Genomic DNA, 21,199 nt, shown 5'->3' with positions numbered 1-21,199 from the left:
CACACACTGTTGCATAGTCATGTGACTTTGTCGTTTGAGCAAATTGTAAACTTTTCATGATCTGATAATCCTGCTCCTGTGATACCATGTTCCTTCTGAGATAATTCAATAGTTTTGTCGAGGGAGATGTGAAGGATTTTTTTTTAATCCAAAACAGAGCATGGGGTGCTCCAGTTAAACTGAATATCACAAAAAAAACTAAATCCCTGGTCCCTTGATATGATACAGTCATTGGATCTTAAAAAGTAACTCTTCAAAGACTTAAATAAAAGCAGAGAATTTATTTATTTTTTAACAGAATGGTTTAGCTTTACTAATATCATTAATGTTTATGTATATAATACTAAATTATTCTATTTACTAAAAACAGCCCAAGCACCTTCAGCACACAAAAGAAGTGATGGATCAACTTTTTTTTTTTTGATGAATCCCTCTATTGACAGATAAATCAGAATTATGGTGGAATCATAGAGCACATTTCTCCGACCTGTCTGTGGAAAGGTGCAATATGTCAAAGAAAAAGCACTTGCATCTGCACCACAATCTTTAACATAAACTCTTGACCGCGGAGTACAGACAGAAAGACGACATTCTGACTTTTCCTGGATGGCCACCGGCTAGACAGGCGCCCTTCCTCAGGACAAGGACAAGGTCAGTTCTAACCTCTGTAATCACTCTGTGCATAATTACCAAACATGGATTATTTTTAAATGGTCATGGGACAAAGGTCTTAGACAAGAAAAACAGGAATATGATAGCATTACAGCTCATCTGAGAACAAGGTATGCCTCAGTTTGATTTGTGTCAGGAAATCCTGTGGTGGATTTAACGAAGGGAAAAAGCTGTGTTTTGTGTGTTGTGTCTGGAGAAGGGACAGAAACACTGGATGTGTTTTGCACAAGGGTTGAAAGCGAATTGCCTTCATGAGTATTTGTGATGTAATTGTGCTTAATTTTCTGTGACAGTGTCTGGACTCTTGGTGACCCCTTTCCCTTCATGCTAAAGTAAGCTAATCCTTAGGTTAACATTTTGACGAGAGCCTTTTCTTGTTGGCAGTAGCAAACTGTGCTGTCCACGCCAGCCATGTAGCAAAGGCAAACAAACACCACATGGGAGCGATTTCAGGGGCACAACCAGACAAAATGAGTCTTTAATAACACTCTGCGGAGGGCCTTGTAATTGCAAGCGAGTGGAACATTTTCTAATTATAAGCGCTTGCAGGCACACACTCATTTCTTGCGCCTTCTGTAGCCTAGCATGCCCCGTTAGCCCCTAGCTAGCCATGCGGCTGAAACCACACGAGATGTTGAAGATTGCAGGCTGGCAGAAGTTGTTTTGCTCGGGTTGGGTTTTCAGTCAGGGTTGGTTAGCTGAGTAAACACTATGTGAAGTGGGCAGGGCGTATGTGCAGTGAGATTCTAAACAAAATCAAGGAAAGTACAAATTTTCCTTATGTTTGGCACAAGTTTGAAGTTGTGTTGTTTCTGGTTAGCAATTAGAGGATGTGACTGTCAACGTAATTATAACTTCCTAATTGCGGCCGTTCAGTTCCAAGTTGGATCCCTGTTTGGAAAACAAATTTTTTTCTTCCTTTTCCTTGTCGTATTTCCTCCCAGAAATTCCAGAAATATGTACATTTTAATGCAGTGCTACCACAAGAACATACTTTAATTAAACCTGTTGAACTTCCAAAGCAGAGACTGTCGAGGGCATTGGAATATCAAAAGCATATCGAATAAGGCTTTTCTTGGGGATCCTGTGACATGCTCAAAGAGTTCAGCAGGGCAGATGTTTGCAGAGTTTAAATGTGGGTCATTTGGTGTTCTGTCAAAGCTTCAGGAGAAAAATAAACTGTTACACAATAAATTTCACCCCAAATGCTTAAATCTGACCGAACGTTGCTCTGATCTGAGATGTAAAAGGAGTATTTTCTTACACATCACTAGTTTTGCAGCTCAAGCAAAAGTCAATATGCCAAAACAAGCTTTATTTTTTGGCTACTTTCCCACACTTTTATCAATTTCTGTGTACTTTACATCCTTGTTGAGAATCATTTTACCATTCATGCAGGAAAATTTTGATTTCTTCAGTTAAAGTTGGATATTTTTTGCCTGGGTAACCTCTGCTTATAGTATTCGTTCATTTTCCGTAACAGCTTATTCATGACAATGGGTGAGAGGCAGGGTACACAACAGACAACCATTCACACTCACATTCACACCTACGGCCAGTAGGGTCACCAATTAACCTGCATGTATTTGGACTGTGGGAGGAAGCCGGAGTACACAGAGAAAACCCACGCTGACACAAAGCTTCTTCCAGTGGCATCAATGACCACTCTACCCATGCACAGATCTTAAATATTCATACCAATCACTTAAATATCGACATACAAATGTAATGTAACTGTGGTTTGCAGAAACGTACAATGCTATTACCCAGTATGCTGAAAGTTTATGTTTCTTTAAGTTTCAATAATGCTTGCTTATAGTTAGCAAAAGATCACCTTTTAAATACCCATATTTTGTGGTGCTCTCCTGGCAGGTAACACAGCAATTTCTGAGTAGAAACATCCAGCTTTTTGTAGCACTATCTCCAGTGGAAACACAGTGACAGGTCGCTAAAAAGAAAAACCCCATGTTTGGCGGCATGGAAACACAGTGATGACTCATTGCTAATGCTAAAAAACAACCAGCTTTCTTGTTTGCTGGTCTCAAACACTGGTCTGCAGCTTGACTGGTGTCTCATCGAGGTGTCACACCATCCACCATCCCCTCCACCTCCTGATGACAAAGTCAGCTCATACACTACATCACATTAGAAACGCTGGTATGATACAATGTACCAGTGTAATGTATCCTAAATATCTTAGTTTTTAGAAACACACAATGCCAGCATTTTTTTCTGGTGACTGGGCTGCAATATTAACGTGGCTCTACAGGAACCTTTATGGGCACAAAAAAGTTCTTAACAGTGTCATTTTTCCCCCACTGACCATTGAGCTCCCACCCAGTTTCATCTTGCTGATAGCTGCTCCAGCTGTAACCCGTCTTTATGAACTCAGAGCACATCCAGTGACCTTGAACCCATAGATCAACTGGTATTTTATCAGCGACAGCTCTACTGACCCGGTGACTGAAAGTAGCAGTCTTCATGTCTCAACCAGAGCTCCTGTGGCTGATCCGCTGTGACCTTTTGCCATCCCAGTAATGCCATAATTAACAACCAGACCTTAGGAGTAAATAGATGTGAGCCAAAATGCTAAGCAATTGGGGAAACTTACCAGTTCAACATCAACCACACAACAGCACCTCTGGGCTTCTTTCTATTTGGACAGCCTCCAGTGCTAGCTTTTAATCTGGCAACAGATCTTTGGTGCTTAGAAATACCGCAACTGCAGCCTCTACAGCCAGCTCTAGCTCTATCCTCGTTGGGACTGAAGTTCTGAGGGAGAGATCACTGGGGTTATTTGTAGGGTCAACCAAAGAGCTATAGAGGGTCTTGGAGGGCCTTTGTTTCAAGGGCTCTTTCAGATGCTGTATTGTTCAGACAGCAAACCTGGAAGCAGGTGGTGAAACTGTGGTCACCACTTATAAAAAAACAAAATACTCAGTTTAGGGGAACCGCTCATTTATGTTTTTGGAGTTTAAACGACCTTCAGCAGGACAACACTTCTAACTGGGGCATGGTTATCATGAGACTACGAAAAGCAGGAGATCTCGAGGCCTGGGCGTCACTCCACAGAGAGCAAGCGGGACACTGCCAAGCGCTGATCTACGTTACAGCCTCAGACTGACCTCTCACTGCTGTGTCAACAGTTCTCCTCGTCTGCAGCCATCAGAGTTGGATCTTGTGAGATTTACACACACTTGCAAAAATGAAAATCGATATGCAAACTCTTATCAAGGAACTTTTCTCTATAATATCTTCATAGTTTTACGTATTCTTCCTCTCAGTTATGATTAGAAGTTTAAAAGTTTATGTTCTGCATCTTCTAAACACAACTTTACAGATAAGTCCATGAGGACTAATTACATAACTTAATAGTAATATTATTCAAACCACTTATATGACCTTGACGAAGTGAACTTTCCATAGTTGTGGATAACTGAAGTTTCACAGGTTAAACATTTGCATTATTTTCCGTTTTGCCTCCAAGAATTTGGTTAAGAAAATTCAGAGGAACCATTTCATACCCGTCTGTCTTTTTATGATATATGTTAAATTTTTCCATCATACTAAAGCCTACAAGTGTTGCTGCATCCCACAATTTTAGCAATAGAGCTGGTAAATAATATTTTAATTTAATAAATGGGCAACATTTCAAAAACTCAAGGCAAAAACCAAAACATAAAAAAAATAAAAAATTAAGAGTTCTCAAACCAAAAAAGGTTTTGACAAAACATTTTTCTTGACACGGTATGATGATAGAACACGTAGTCTGTAGATCCCATTCTTTTCCTAGGATTCCTGGAAACAATAACACGCTCACATTGAGTTTAATATTAATATTTAAAATGCCATTTTATTACTGCTCCATTACCTCAGATGAAAAGAAAAAAAATCTAAATATCTTGCATATAATGTCAAAGATTCTAGTCTTTTTTTGTAAATAATATGGTTGAGAAATGAAAACATACCTCGTCTGAGCAATACATATATAGCCTTTGTTAGAATGACCTGTAGCCTACAGGTGACAAGGGGTGTCTACTAAAGAAAAAAACAAACAAACAGAAAAACCCTTACTCACTTAAGGTGAGTAAGAAATACATTTTCGTGTGGTTGTCTTAGAGACAAAAAAACTTCTCAACAACACAAACAATAAATTCATATGTACAATTTCAGACTAAGTGTGTGATTTACAATATAAACTTGTTATTGTGTCTCTGAATCTTCTTACCGGCTCTCATCAGCCACGTTGAGTTGTGTGAATCAGGCTCAGGCTGTAACGTATGCATCAAACGCATCATGGAGGGTTAAAGAAAATAAGAAGAGACAGAGCTGTATTGAGACATACAGTCTACTCACACACACACACACACACAGACACACACGCTGCCTCTGGATGTCTTTAGCGTCTGGTAGATTTACAGTGAGGAGGTCGGCTGGAGGAGAATGTGTGTTTCTCTATGGGAGTGTGTGATGAATAGCATTTGGCTGGCACCCAGGCCAGACAGCCAGTGTGTTCTCCCCAGCCAGCCAGACAATTGTTAACATACAGCCCACCTGAGACCCCGAGCTCATAAATTAGAGCCATTTAGCTGAGCTGAGCCACCTTTCAAACAGAAGCTGACAGACACAGCACGAGGCCTCCAGGCTCCCCCCCGCTTTATTTTCTTAGTGGCTTCTTTCTGTCTCTATCTTAAGTTCTTTTTTACAAAGCTCCTTAATTTATGTTTTGGTTTCTTTCTTTTCTGTTTGTGTTGTTGCTTCAGTGTGTCTGCTGGTCATTTATGTGAAATATTATATTGATTTTTGTTATTATTTCTTTTTTCCACTCTCTCACACACACACACACACAGTCACAGTCCTGGCATGTGCTGGCGCAGCAGAATGTGTGCTGGATGGAAATGCTGACAAGGTGATGATGATTCCATACTTCCTCCACAAATTTCACTGCTCTTTAATTTTCCAAAATTTTCCCCCAGAAGCAGGAGAAATATGTTGTCACTGCTCAGTCAAAGTGATGGATGCTGCCTTTTCACTGCAGCGATGACATACTGAATCTCACAGGTTGACCATCATGATACACTCATGTCACAACAATACAGTGCAGTGCAGTTAATATTAAAGTGCAGTATAGATGAAAAGGGGTGTGTGTGTGTGTGTGTGTGTGTGTGCGTGTGTGTGTGTGTGTGCGTGTAAATTTGTATGATACAATACAGGGGCTTCTTATGTCACTTTTTTGTACACTGATTTCTGGATTTTAAGCTACAAATTTTTCAGATAAAGAAATACTTAATGTTTTTTTTTTTTTTACAACACCTAATAACAACCTAACATTTCTTCCCAAGGTGTCTGTTGAGATACTGCAAGTCAACATATCTGAATTTCTTGAGCTGGGAGGAAATTTGGGGATTTTTGGTCACCATAACATCATCAGGGACACAGATCCATACATAAATTAGAGCTAAATGATGCAGGCGTATTGACAGAATTTTCTTTTTGTACAAATGCACAGGAGTGCCGTTTGTACTGCACGAGGGGAAACAATTTAGCGCTCATTTCTAGAAAACCAGATGTCATTTCATATTGCAAACCAAACTTACAAATCTAGTGATAAAACAAAGTAGATGCAATTCATTCTGAAATTACAGTTACACATAAATATCTGATCCGACTCAGGAAATTTAGTTGCGTTGTACTTTAGTTTGATGTGTTTGACATTTATTAGTTAAAGACTTTATCTGCCTGTGAATGATTTAACAGTTTGACCCGACAGATGGAAGAGACCAACAGGAAAAGCTACAACACTGCCAGCACTCAGAGCCACACATCGTCTCCTGATGAACAACACAGAGAATATCTGTCCTAACAGGTGATTTATTGTTTCATTGTAGAACATGAGCTCACTTATTTGAGCCAGCACATTGAGATGACCTGTCTCACTTCCAAAACAATGTCACATTGACTCCTTGAAAACAGCATGCAATATCATGATGCAAGGCTTGTGAGTGACTTGATGGATTTCCATTTATGTAAATCAACTTTCCTATAAAACACATGGTAAAATGCAGAGGTATTTCCCTCTTAAGGAATAAAGAAGACATGTTAAAACATTTTGATTTAGCATAATTAATCATAATTAAACTAGGATTACTACAACACAGTATGTCATGCTTTTTGTTTGCACTTCTTAGGACTAGAACAATATTTTATTAGCCTACTTTAGTGTGCGTAGAGTGTTATAGGACACACAGTTACCTTAATGTATCTCCATATCATGGTTTAGTGCTGCCCTCTCATGGCTATTATATGGTAATGTGGTTAGACTTATGAAACCTGGAACAGTGTTACCCTTTAACTTTACACAGAGTGTCAACAATGTGCCTGCAGTATACACTCACCTGCCACTTTATTATGTGCACCTGTTCAGCTACTTGTTAAGGCAAATGGCTAATCAGCCAATCACGTGGCAGCAACTCAATGCATTTAGGCATATGGACATGGTCAAGACGGCCTGCTGAAGTTCAAATTGAGCATCAGAGTGGGGAAGAAAGGTGAATTAAGTGACTTTGAATGGTCGGACTGGTCTTATTTCAGAAACTGCTGATCTACTGGGATTGGCACATGCAACTATCCCTAGGGTTTACAGAGGATGGCCCAACAAATGTAAGATAAAAAAATAGATGTAAAATAGATGGTAATATGATGAGAGCAATAACCCTACACTAGTGTTACTCTTTAACTTAACATTAAGTGTCAACAAGGTACCTGCAGCAATGCATTTTGAATTCATTGTGAAAATAGATCAAACTTGGTTGCTCTAGGAAGGAGCTTGATTTCATTAGTAGAGTTAAAAGCTTAGTGATGTTTGGAAGTGGAAAAGCTTTATTTAACATTTGCAAAACAATGTGTAGCCTTTTCATGGGGAACAAACAGAAATGATGTGGAATCTCCCCTGTGACTTAAAGGTAATGACTTCTTGCTTCACTTTAGGAAAGACAAGACGTTTTACCAAAAAGTTAGACTGATAACTTTATACAGTTTGGCTCACTTTCTACAGCTGTCTGGACAACAATATTGTACTTAACTTATACCTGGTAGGAGGCACCTAGGTGATCCTTCAATTATACTTATTATAGAATTAGACCTGCACCACTGTTTTCTTGGAATAACTCATCTTCTTTCTCTTCAAAAACTGCTAGGCTGTTAACCAGGACCAGCAGGTCAACCCACATCCCTCCCATTTTATTTACACTGACTTCCCATCAGGTTTAGGATTCATTTCAAGATACTTGTCCTCACCCATAGAGCCCTCCACGGTCAGGCACCTGAATTTATTAGTGATTTTCTCCATCCATATATCGTCAGTAGATCCTTTGGTCTTCTGAACAGGACATACTGGCTGTCCACCATTAGGTTTACAGTCTGCGGTCTCCTTAGACACTTCCCCTGGGCCATTAGAACTGTGAATGCTGCTAAGCTGAACCACCTCACATAAGCTAATAGGTGCAATATCCCACTACAGTGCCCTTGGGCAATACATTCCTTATAACATTAATTTTTTATTAAGTAGTTTTCAGTAGATCTGTGGTTTTGTGTGTTTTATATGACTTTATATGTTGCGTCTTAAGTGTGTATGTGGGTATGGGTATGTAAATTTGCACTGATCAGATGTGGCACTTTAATGTCGTTGCACTATGTATAATGATGATAAAGGCATTCCATCCATTTTATCTAAAAACAACTGAAGACCTATCTTTTCAAAATGGCCTTTTTTCCCAACCTAAATTATCTCATGCTTGTTCCCAGGTATGTTTCTTTCTGCATCCTCAGTAGACTGTATTTGCTCTGTGTTTAAATTTCTTTTTGTTGCCCTTTTTAATCGTTATATTGCCTTTGTTTTCATCAATTGCATGTTTTATTGTTTGATTGTACTGACTGTAGTTTTATTTCTGTGAAAGGTGCTGTATCAAATACATTTATTGTCATTTATTATTATAATTGTATTCATCAAGACTGGGAATGTAAGGAGGAAGAAAAACAGTTCAACTGGCTCCAACAGGGTGAGTTTGCAAGAAGCCCTTGCTTTGTTTTTGAGGGTCACAAGCCAAAATCAGTGATGGGGAACCACTGCTGCACACCACAATAATATATTCATCCAGCAGGGGGCGCCACAGCACAGGAAAAGGATTACGTAGGGTTCTGTTTTAAATGTGCACTAATGACTTCAACATATCCACACTCGTCACTGTGGACACCACCTCTGAGGCTTCTCAAATATGCTTTCAACCCCAAATTACAGCAGTGTAAATGTTCCAGGGAAACTGTCTGCCACATACATTTCCCTTTAAGTGCATATTAACATTCTCATTGCATAACTCCACGGTACTGCTGGACCACTTCGATCCCTCCACAGCTGAAATGAAACCGTAGCTCTGCTGCTTGAGTACACACAGAAGGCTGACTGCTTGTATTGTGGATTTGAATGACTTTATGTTGCACGTCCTTCACTGAAGTCCTGTCGTCTGTGTGTGAGGGAGTGTGTATCGATATGTCTCTTTGCCAGTGGCTGAATTCACTGAATAAACTCTCTCTTCATCAGCTCTGACAGGTGACGAATAAACTATGTTGCCAAGTTCAAAGCAGTTGTCAAACATCTTCGAGTAGGAAGATATGAGTCCTTCCTTCCTGGCGGCCTTTTTCTAAGTTCATAAAGACGATGGAAATATGCAGATAGCAGTTTCCATAACGAACACCACTGCCTCGCTCCAATATAATTTAATAGCCGTTTTGGTAATTGAGCCAGTCTGTTAGGTGTTATGTGTTAATGTGTCTTAATTACAGAGTTGACTCTTAAGGCCTTCTTTGTACGGCGATGGGGGGTGGCATAATATAACAAGAGAAAAAAAAAAAACTGAAACATTTAAAGGGTAACGCCCTCATTTTATTAAAATTATATTAATGATTTCATTATTCCCAGCAGATTGGATTTGTATTCTGCTCCAGACCCCTTTTAGCGTGGAAAACAAATGGATTTGGAGTTAATGTTGTCATAATGAACAGACTTTTTCTTCCCCCCACTCTGTCTCATACAAGCTCAATCCAGTTTGTAATATCTTCCAGACAGGCTAAAGTGTGGAATAGATTTATGCCCACAAAAGGCTGATAAAATCCTTATCTGTGATTAAAATTCACTCTTCTCTCATCGTTAATATGCTTATTAGATTTTTTTTCCCTCCCTTTTATTTGATGGAGAGATTATTACAGTTCGCGTAATGGTGGCATTGTGGCTCGTTCCACTGAAGCACCACTCGTATCTCTGCACCATCGGCTCCCAAAGACTCCGGCTGGCGTGAAGTTTAAACTTGGCCGGCGGTTTATGATGCTGAAACTTTTATCGCTGTTTTATGTGTCACAGAGATCAGAAATTGAGCTGGGGCTTTGAAGGAAAGAAGGGAGAAAAGACATACATTTCTGACCTTTAAAAGAAACACTTGGTTGACCTATAAAGAACTGAAAGATTTCTCCCTGCAAAACTATGACAATCATTTTGACCGGGCCTTTCAGCTTTGACCTTTTTCAACCTTTCTCACTGAAGTTTTTCAGTGTTAGTTGGAGAACAGTTGGCCTTGTGGTTATGAGGAGAGACTGCACTGTAAGCTAAAGGTTACAGATTCAATCCCTGCAAACAGCGCTGATGGACTTGGGGAAAATACGAAGGTAGCATTTGACATTGCTGACAAGTTGGTGGAGGGAGATGCTGAAGTTTGGGTTTACTGCCTGCTGCCATTTTTGTCAGTTACTGAAGCCAAAACAACCCCAACAGCAGCCACCATGGCTGAGTGTGATGGACAGAGAAACATGTCACTCAAGCAAACAAGCACCAAAACACAACTTTAATTTAAAGCCCGTAGGCGTTCATCCCAATATCCCTCCTCAACTCCTCCATCTTGAGGGATGCATTGGTAAATGTGTTCTGAGGATTGAGGAGCGAGGACACACAAAGACAGCTATTACGCAAGTCTCTTACAGACTGACATACCCCCTTATTGGATATCAGCTATTGACTGGATGCTGCCGCCGATTGGACTGATCTAATAACCACAACATCACTGTAATTTCATACCAGAGTGAAGACAGAGGCCAATAAGAGATTAAACTCAAGTGTATCACTCCCAACTTTTATATGTGTTTTCTGATTCATCATCTAGTTGAACAAGAGGATCACAAACAACTTTCTTCATTTATTATAAAGATTTTTCTCTTCACGATCTGTTATTTCCCCCCATTAAATTTTATTATGGATACAATAAAACTGAAAGATAGTCAGTCTGTCACCAAGAAACACTTCTTACATCTTTTATTGTCATTTCCATTTACCCACACGAGGCTGATAATTCCTCAGCACGTTTGATAAATGACATAACTGTAATTTGCCTAATAAATAATTTCCAGTCCTCAAAAGACACCATAATCACATTCTGCATCAATAAATATTGAGTTCAAAATCAGATTATCAACGAATACAGATGCAAGTAATGAATGAATAATATACCATCTTACTATATAATGACAAAAACTGTGTGTGTGTGTGTCTGTGTGTGTGTGTCTGTTCCACATTTTTCTCCTCACTGACTTGGTCAATCCATGTGAAATTTGGCACAGTGGTAGACGGTCATGGGAGGATGTGAATGAAGCAATATTACATCACTTGGCCAAAGGGGGGCGCTATAGCAAACGATTGAAATTGCAAACTTTGAATGGGCATATCTCATGCCCAGTATGTCGTAGAGACATGAAACTTTGCACAGAGATGCCTCTCCTCATGAGGAACAAATTTGCCCCAGAACTTATAACTTCCGGTTATATAGATTTTCTGCCATTTTGAATTTTTTGAAAGCCACTTAAAATCGATCTCTTCCTAGGAAGTTTGACCGATCTGCACGAAACTCGGTGAACATAATCTAGGGACCAATATCTAAAGTTCCCTCTTGGCAAAAGTTGGAAAACTTACTAAAACTGAGCTTCTATAAGGCAATGAATATTGCGGAGGGCGTAGCTCATCACATAAAGGTGTATAACATCTCAAGGGTTTCACCGATCACCACGCAACTTTGTAGGCATATGACCACACATAATCTGAGGGGACCCCTCCATTATTGACCCAATCAAACAAAATGGGGGCGCTAGAGAGCTAATTTCTTATCTAGGCCTAACCGCCATATCGATTTTTACTGAACTTGGTAGATATGTAGAACAGGATGCCTCAAGGTGACTGGAGAAATTTAACTCTAATTGGCAACTGGGTGGTGCTATAACAACAGAAAAATGCTTAAAAATGACTAAAATGCGACTGATTGATGTGGCTCCCCCTGTGGCCCAGTGCTTTTTTTTTTCTAATTTTTGGTATGACTAAAGGTGCTCACAGACTCGGGTGTACTATAAGTGGAGTGGACTCTGTGAGGAATGTCGGCAGTCATTCGGGCTTCCATAGTTGAACGCACTTCCGCGATGTAGTTTCCTGTAAAAATGTTCGTGAAAAATCCCCGCGATGTGAAAAATAAATGCCGAGCAGTCTTTTGTGTGACACTGGTGCACGGAGCGGAGTTTGCGCGGTTGTAAAATCTGAGCTTTGCGCGCACAGGGCTTGCGGACGTCCACTTTTAGTCCGGGCGGACCTCCGCGGAGTCCGCTCTGCGTATGTTCCGCCCAAGTATGTTTGGGCCTTAAGTCATGGTATAATCACGGAAACTGTCAGTGTGTCATTCTGTCAGTCAGTCATTCTGTCTGTCCCACGTTTTTCTACTCACTGACGTGGTCAATCTATGTGAAACTGCACATAGGTATTGAGGATTGGCATAGGTAGAAGGTGACAAAGCTACCAATGGGTATGGACTAGTTTATATTTAATTTCGAAATGCTCCCTGTGCCTCTGAGCTGGACACAGTATACACAGAGAGCAGGGTGTTATTCATGTGCGGGTGTTTGTTAAACACTGCTGCTCTGGCAGTGATATCTGTGTGCCTTTATTAGTATTAGCACAGAGCACATGTGTGTAGACACGAACTCCATCAAAAGTCTCCACAGCTGTTAAAGCCGACTGACAGCTGATCCAGCTGTCAGTTGGGCACCGCCATAGGAAACAGACAAAGCCTGACGCTTTAGAGGAAAGGATGTCTCTTTTCCTCACATGGTATCCATACATCTTTCCATGCATTCCCAGGGGAAGGGACTAAGACACAGGTTCAAGACGTAAGTGAGGGAAATGTTGAACCCTACACTTCCACTTTTCTTACTTTGCCTGGACTTATTATCAGAACTGTGCTGATTGATTGTCATCTCCCTCACTCTCCTGTTGTATTTGTTGCACCAGAGCAAAGATCATCTTCATCACTCTTATTCGTTAATTATGTCTGACAACCACACTCAGAATAGCTCTGGCTATCTTCATCCTACGCAGAGGTCTAATCAACCAGAATTATTAAAAACACCCATATGGCTGTGCAGAACCTTAAATATTCTCTTTTAAGAGACAGTGAAACACCTCTTAAATTCACCTCCAAGACAGAAGAAATTAAACAAGTGAAATAAGCTCCTCGACCTAAATGAAAACTACTGACTTTGAAAGGAACTTCTGTGTAGAGGTAATTCCTATGGACACATGTTGCTGTGAAAACGGCAAAGGTTTGTTTTGTCAGTCAACAGTCACATGTCCTCAGTGAAAAGAGAAAAATACATAACAGACCAACAGTAAATTAACAGTAAGCAAGAATGTTGAAGTTGCAACACATTAGCCTAAGTGAGCCAGAGCCGGCCCGACGCTGTCAAAGTGGGTGTAATTATTTACAACTGTGATGAGATGATGACTATCCTTCAGGTCACAACAACAGACAAATACATGAGAGTGAACTACAGGAGCAGCAATCAGGTAAATTTGTTTTCTCTCCTCTCCAAGTTTGATGTCCGTAAATAACAATAGCGGTAAGTGCATGTCTTGGTCTGTGTACTGCTCGCTGGCCACCACTTCCTGGCTGTGCTCTGTGACTTTGTGCTTGACAGAGCTGAGTGAAATATAGCTATTTATTACGTTTGATAAACGGCAACGGGCAACAGTGTTTATGTCATGCATAAACATGCATTCATATGCACGTGCATGAAATGAAACTCTTGCTTTCCAGCAGCAACGTCTGGGGACCAGTCCAGAGACAATATTAGGGTGTGATGACATTCCTCACAGGAGTGTACAATTTTAAAACAACTTGATGCTTATCTAGTCTCAAAATTTAGTTACAGCTCTTTATTAATGCAAGATGGAGAGCAATTGATTGACTATTGATTAAATATTGATTTAAACTGCTGATTAGCCAAGCCATATTATAAATAAATAGTATTTTATATTTAGAAACGTATAAAAGTAAATCTAAGGGAATAGGATATAATTAACAGGTCCTGTGTTCATACTGACTGAGAGTGAATGTGGATCAACTAAACTAACACTTTTCAAACCTTTACATTTTACCTGTTACTAAAAAATTAGCCCCATTTCTTGGGCAATTTTATTATTAACATTTTATTAAACAGTGTTCCTTTTGTCCTTCTTTCTTATTTGATCACTGCACCAGACTTTGCACAATACTTGTAAGACGTTTGTAATAAACATATATTCTTCAACATCATCATCATTTTTGGTCATGCAATGACATCTTCCAAATGAAGAAAGGTGAAATTCAGAACTTTCAAATGTGACTACAACGCTAAAATTTGCATCAACCAGATGAAGCAAATGAGATCCTTCATAGAGTTAAGGGGTGATAAAAAAAAATATTGTAATTATTGTAGTCCATAGCCCTTGTCTGTTTACACTGCCTCTACATGGTGGGAATTTCCTGGATCCTGGAATGAAGGGACCCAGTTGTCTCGCCTTCAAGGCGTCATTGGAGGAAGTAACCGTGCCAATACTATATCTGTACAAACAGGACAGCCAGCAGGATAGGTTCATGTGTGGCATGGGTGTGATGTTTTGATGACGTGAGAGCTTTAAAAGGTAGCTGTTAGCAGTTAGCAGCTAACTGAAAGGAGAAGCACAGTGGCTGAAAATGTCCATAAATTGGGAAAACAGGTCCAGGAGCTCCTTACCCTCAGTGCAGAGGACGAGATTGGCTGTCGTATAACAGAGATGATAAATGATTGTTATTGCCATGTTATGCCATTGTTACTGCCAAAGTGCGGCTGACATGTATGTTAAATGTAATATGAGAGTAGGGGTAGGCAACCTTTACTATCAAAGGAGCCATGTTTGACTAAAAAAATAAAAGCAAATCTGTCTGGAGCCACAAAACATATTTGAGCCTTATTAAGGTTTATTCTCACTGCCGTGATGTGGAAATGCGGGACGGATTTGCGGAATATTCGCTTTTCCGTGTTTAAACCATACACACAGGCGCGGTACGGACGCAGTGTGGAATTTCGCGTTATTGTGTTCAAATTCCGCGCAGTGAGAACGGGTGTGGGTGAACATGGACGAGAGTAGCAGCAGCAGCGAGCTAGCAAGCTAACGTTTAACAAACGTCAACATCAACTTTCTTTAGCACTTACCACTCTCACCGCAGCCATCAAGCTGGACAATGGACTGCTAGATGTCCTTTAATTCGTTGTTCATAAAGTTATCCCGTCTTTTATCAAAAAGGACAGGGTGCTGTGAAACGAGGTTTATCAACCTTTCTCCCATACTGTCCTCCCTGGCTGGATTTTGGACTCTCCCAGGTCTGCACGACTATAAATAAACAATTTCATTGGCCCAGCTGTGTAGTTCTGCCAGTGAATTCCGCAAGGGGTCAAAGTCTGGGCGGAAACTTTTTTCACCGCATGAAAGTTCCGCCCCGGTGTGTACACTTCCATAAGAACCCATAAAATCAACTTTTATATTTTTCCGCGAGAATAATCCACGCGGATTTTCGCCCTCAGTGAGAATGGACTTTTATGAAGGTAACAAAGTCTATTAAGTCTAAATTATCCTATCTACTTTACTACCAGGTCTTAATGAGCATTCATATGTTTTACCACAAGGTTGCTGTCTTTATGATTATTTAGTAGTTTAACTTTGCTGCCTTGGTGGTGAAAGTAAATTAATATGTCCATACATTATCAAATTCAGTATTTTCCTCTGAGAATTTTCCATTTTGGATTTGGAATCCATACCTAGACTAGCTAGGGAAACTCAAGACTAGCCACTGCTATGGAGGTTTGGCAAAATTTAGAGGAAAAGGCGCCAGGCCGTAAATGTATGACACACATTTTGGTTGGTGAAATGTTAATTTAAAAAAAAAAAAATTAAAGAAGAGTAAAGGCTACACATTTTTACAGTTAAAAAATATAGGAATCATTTTAGACCTACAACAATGTGAACATCAAAATGTTAAAAAAACAACAACCTTCTATTTATTTCCACATCATTTTTGGTTAAAGCCACAAGGAGCCACTGGAAAGGAGTTCGAGAGCCACATGTGGTTTTGAAGCTGTAGGTTGCTTACCCCTCCAAGAGAGGCTAATGCTCTTGTGTTACATGTCACGCAAGTCATACTTCTTTTGACAATGCTGGCATACTATCTAAAATCACACACTGCAGCAACATGATGCCGCTGTCATTAGGTTCTGTGTAAAAATGCAAAGACGGCGCAAAGACAGGAATTTGTAGCTGTCCGATAGCGCAATCTCTGTGTTAAAAGGGCTTATTTAAAGATAGCGTTACTGCTAATATGCTACATTGGTCTTTACATGCTTACTTGTACATTATGTGTGCTTAAACTAATATTAACAACACACAAGTTGGTTCAGTGCCATACAGTATAAGGTGGCAACATGGTATTATGAGGGGTCGGAGCAGACCAAAAAAAGCTTAGGACCCCCAGAAGTCTAGGGTCTAGTACAGTAGCTGTTACATTAAACTGATCACAGAAAAAGTAAATTAATAAATCACAAATCAATCACCACATAACACATGACACATACAAATAACATAACATAATAACATTTGCGGAGTTCATAAATGTACTGAATATCCGTTAAGCTGCATCCAACAACAGAATGCTCAATGAAACCAAATGCTGGTGGCAGAATAGCAGCTATCATTATAATGCTAACTACACAGTTTTTCTCCTGCTTAACGTATGCCAAACAATCCATAAACATAAAAGCATCATTTTCAGTGTTGCAGAGCATTTTTACAAGGACAGAGCTACTAAATCAGTTATTTCAGTACAGAGTGTTTTACAGGTGACTGACAAGCTAATAATACGAGTGTAGAAATGTAAGCAGTGAAACAATGGGAGACTAATGAACATGAAAGAGAAAAATATGTAAGGGGAGAACAATAAAATAAAAGCTATAAAAAAGATAGGGTACAATAAAAACATTCTCAGAGAGAGACAATAAATGTGAAAAATCTCAGTGAAGTTGAGAGAGAAGCTGAGGAGACATTTAGTGGTGTGAAAAAGCTGCAGTTATACTTTTATTTAGTGCTGCCAAGTATCTCACTGATGTCGTTCCATTTTTAGTGCAGCTGAATACCTTGTGGGCTTTTTCACATGCTACAATGTGATTAATGGTATATAAAAGGAAATCTTTTAATATCTGTACAGTGTGTTCTTTCTGTTTGCTGCACATGTAGTGACATTTGACTGCATTAAAAAATACATGAAAACATTTTTTTTTTAATTGATGTGCTGCTCTCAAGCTACACAAAGCAATCATCAAAACCGAGTTTCTGTTTTCATTTGACATGTTTATGTTCGAGTGCTTACTGATTTGCTGACTTTCCACTTAACAACCCAGACATTCTCTGGTGTCTCATGTTCCTAAAGGGGCGAGTACAATTCAGTATACTAATTAAGTATCCAGCTGCTAATGTGTAGTATAATAACCTTGCTGTCACTGGGGGCTGTGAGATCTGTATAATGAAATTAGTGCACGTATGAGTTTCTATATCTCTGATAATAAAACCAGTGCTTTTATTATGTGTTATTTGGTGCAGGCTCTATTTTGACAGCCTATGGTGAGCAACACGTTTTGGAGAAATATGACAATCTATTATGACTGCCCCCTCCCCAACATGCATTGCACACACTGCAGTCCTGTCAGTCAGTGTATTAAACACACAGAGACCCTCTGCACTGCTGCAGTTCTTCACTGCATGCTGGTTTTCATTTCAGCGCTCACAGCAGGTGCCAAGGAACAGACTCCCAGGCTTAATGCTGGGCTCATTTCCCAGGTCAAGACTTTATTGATTGATATAGAGTACAATTACATAACCCGCAATGCATATCCCCCGGCCAGTTATTAGTATAATTTCCTTTATTATGCCCTCTGTGAACTCTAAGGGAGCGCCGCGGGCCACGAGCTGGGACTGTCTCTTTCTTCTGACTGGCGAGTATTAAAGTCCTGACCTGTGATTTCAGAGTGTCACAGCTGCCAGAGTCGGTTAACTGTGACAATTACATGACTTGAAATGACAGCATGATTCTGTCTTTTCTATTTCTTATGTCCTACTACGGGTCTTGTCACAGCTTACGAGGCATTTATAATGAGAAGTAATAATATCAGATCAATATGTTCTGTACCTAATGTTCCTTGCACAGTGAAGGAAAAAATATCCAAGCGTCTTTTGTACAAACAAGTGAAAAATATCTGCCGGCGGATTGAGATAATTTTAGTTTTTTTCATTATGATTTATTTCAGAAATGTTCTTCCAATAAATCACCAGATCTTGGTTCAAAACTGAGCTACACAAGAGGTTAATGGAAAAATCTTCTCATCTATCGGCACTAAATCCCGCTCCCCACTTTGGGAGTACTTTGAGATTTAGAGAAATGCATCCTGTCCTGTCTGGCTTTCAGTTGCTATGAATTGAAGTTGACACGTTTTGGAAAATGCTTAGGATTTCACTGAGCCTGGCCTAAGTTCTCCATACTGTGTCTGGATAAGGTTGTTATCATGTCAGGCCAACAGCTTAGCCTTATCTGTCAAAATAAAAGCAGTACTTGATATTACTAAATAGAAGCTGCAATTGCATTAAAGCCTAATATAGCTGGTATGTCAGTGAATAACATTCAAGACAACCCAAAATGTTGGCATTATATCTTTCTGCAAACCACAGATACGTTACATTTCATGTGTAGCGGATATGTTGAAACTTATTTCTTTACATTTCATTTTTCAGTTCCATCCTGTGACAATGCTGTGGTTAAGGTTTAAGCACAAAACCACTTAGGGGTAGGAAAAGATAATGTTTTGGCTTAAAATACTCGGCACAAACATGACTGAAAATATGACGTTAAAAACAACCTGTCCTCAAAGTACCTGCTTTTGTTGTCTGTTGGTGTCAAGCAGTGGTCTGCTGCTGTCTGCTGCTTGGTAGCCATCTCCCCCTAGGTATCACGCCATTCAACATCCTCTCCTCCTCCTGATGAGAAACTCAGCTCATACAGTGTACATGTAATCTGAACTACGTCACTTTAGAAATGTTGATATGGTACATACAGTATGAAACACCCAAATGTAACATATTTGTGGTTTGCAGAAACCTACAATGCCAACATTTTATTCTGTTAACTGCTGTTCAGGAACATATTCATTTAGCTTGATAGCCATTTACAGGAAGTATCCACACAGGCAGTGGTGGATCTTCCTATAGGCAATATAAGCTTGCCTGGGGGCGCTGAATGTGCTAGGTCCAGTATTGCTTACAGGTGCATCTGTGCAAACTTTCAGCTATCCTTAATGTGGCTCTAATTTTACTTAAGTTACAGAAGGGGGGTATTGTGCAGAAGGTTATAGCCTTAATTGAAAGAAATCATGGGGGTAGCAAAGTTCTAAAAAGTTACTTCCAGCTGCCATCATTCTTTAGTTTTTTTCCTGTGGCCCAAAACCAAATGGTCTCACTTATTTCACCACACTGCGATTTTATCCATGACAACACTTGAAACTGTTTCAGTGACAAATTTTCTCATTCCGCGGGCAGATATCTTTTTTTTCCACTCGCAGTAAGAGTGATGAGAGAAATAAGACTCAATAGTAGATCAAGAGATTAACTGGGGCCACCGGGTCGCCAGCTCCTCCACTGTGGATCGCAGCTTTTACTGCTGCTAAGTATAAAACATAGATCAAACTTCACTGCAAGCTTGTCTGTCTGTAAGTAACCATCACTATGTAAACACTACTTGTCATCAGGATGGATGGGTTTGGGCACGGAGCCGCTAGCCTATGAGGTCTGTGTTATTGTGGTGAATGGATGGGAACACTCACACACTCAAACACACACACCCTTATGACTCATCCAGTGTCTCTGTTTAGTTACTCGGCTTTCAGTCGTACAGGGAGTGTTCTCAGACAGACATGCCCAAACGCACGTGGAGAAACACGTGGATTTGTGGACGGGTTCATCCCAGGATTCACCCAGTTGCAACAGGAGGCATAATTTTAGATCTGCAAGTGTCAGCATGGCAGCAAGTATGAACATAGATTGAAAGGTTTTTTAAGGTCAGCAGTGATAGACCAAGTGGCAATGTAAGGGGCTGAAAAACAAAGCCAATGTGGAAAGAACCAAAACTGCAGTTCCTCTACTGGCCACTTGAGGCTGGCTTTTAAAGCAAGTCAGTTATTGTCGACACTCATGTTGAAATGGCCAACTTTACCACAGAAATAAACATGTTTACAGTTTTGGTCTCCTTAGCTAATATCCTCCTTCGTGACAACTGTACAGGGGGTGAATTTCTATATAACTTATCCATTTAAATTCGTCGAAGTATGGTGACCTCAGGTGACCTCTGGCTCCAAAAATCCAAGAAGGTGACAACCAAATGCCAAAATCAAAGCTTCAAAACAAGAGTCCACAAACCAAGGGATGACAGTTACAGTGGCTAGAAAAGGTCCTAAAACTGCACACAGAACATGACTAGAATGAAACAGTGATGTTAAAAAAAAAAAGATTTTGGTTTAATGAACTTTCAAACTTTGTATGTTCTCCGTTCTTCACCAGTCGACTTTGTGTTCATGTAGCCAGAAACTACAGGTGGAAAAAATAACTCAGCATAACAGACTTACCAGAGGAGTCTGCTCTTAACAGTATTTAACCAATACATATCAGCACAGGGCCTTCAATAAAGTATTTTACAGAACTGATGAAAGGACAGCCTGAATAGAAAGCTGACTCTTTGTCAAATATCCAATAAAAACTACACACATACTACAAGACCAGTCTCCAAAGAATGATGCACCTTCACACAGAAACTGCAAAATCCAAGTAAATGAACAGTAAACACCACACACAGAGAGAATGCAGCCAAAGAAGAAGTAAGTACTTAATTCCAAAGTAAGGGGGAAAGATGACACAGCTCTTGAGTCAGCAATGGTAAAATCCTCATTCATTCATTCATTCATTCATTCATTCATTCATCTCAAATACATACTTATGAGATTTTTATTACAGAGATTTTTTTTCTAAGGAATTTAAAGGAACATGATGTAAGATTTAGGGTGA

This window comes from Epinephelus lanceolatus, chromosome 12 (genome assembly GCF_041903045.1).
Source record: "Epinephelus lanceolatus isolate andai-2023 chromosome 12, ASM4190304v1, whole genome shotgun sequence".
Lineage (NCBI taxonomy): Eukaryota > Metazoa > Chordata > Actinopteri > Perciformes > Serranidae > Epinephelus > Epinephelus lanceolatus.
This window is presented reverse-complemented; position numbering follows the sequence as displayed.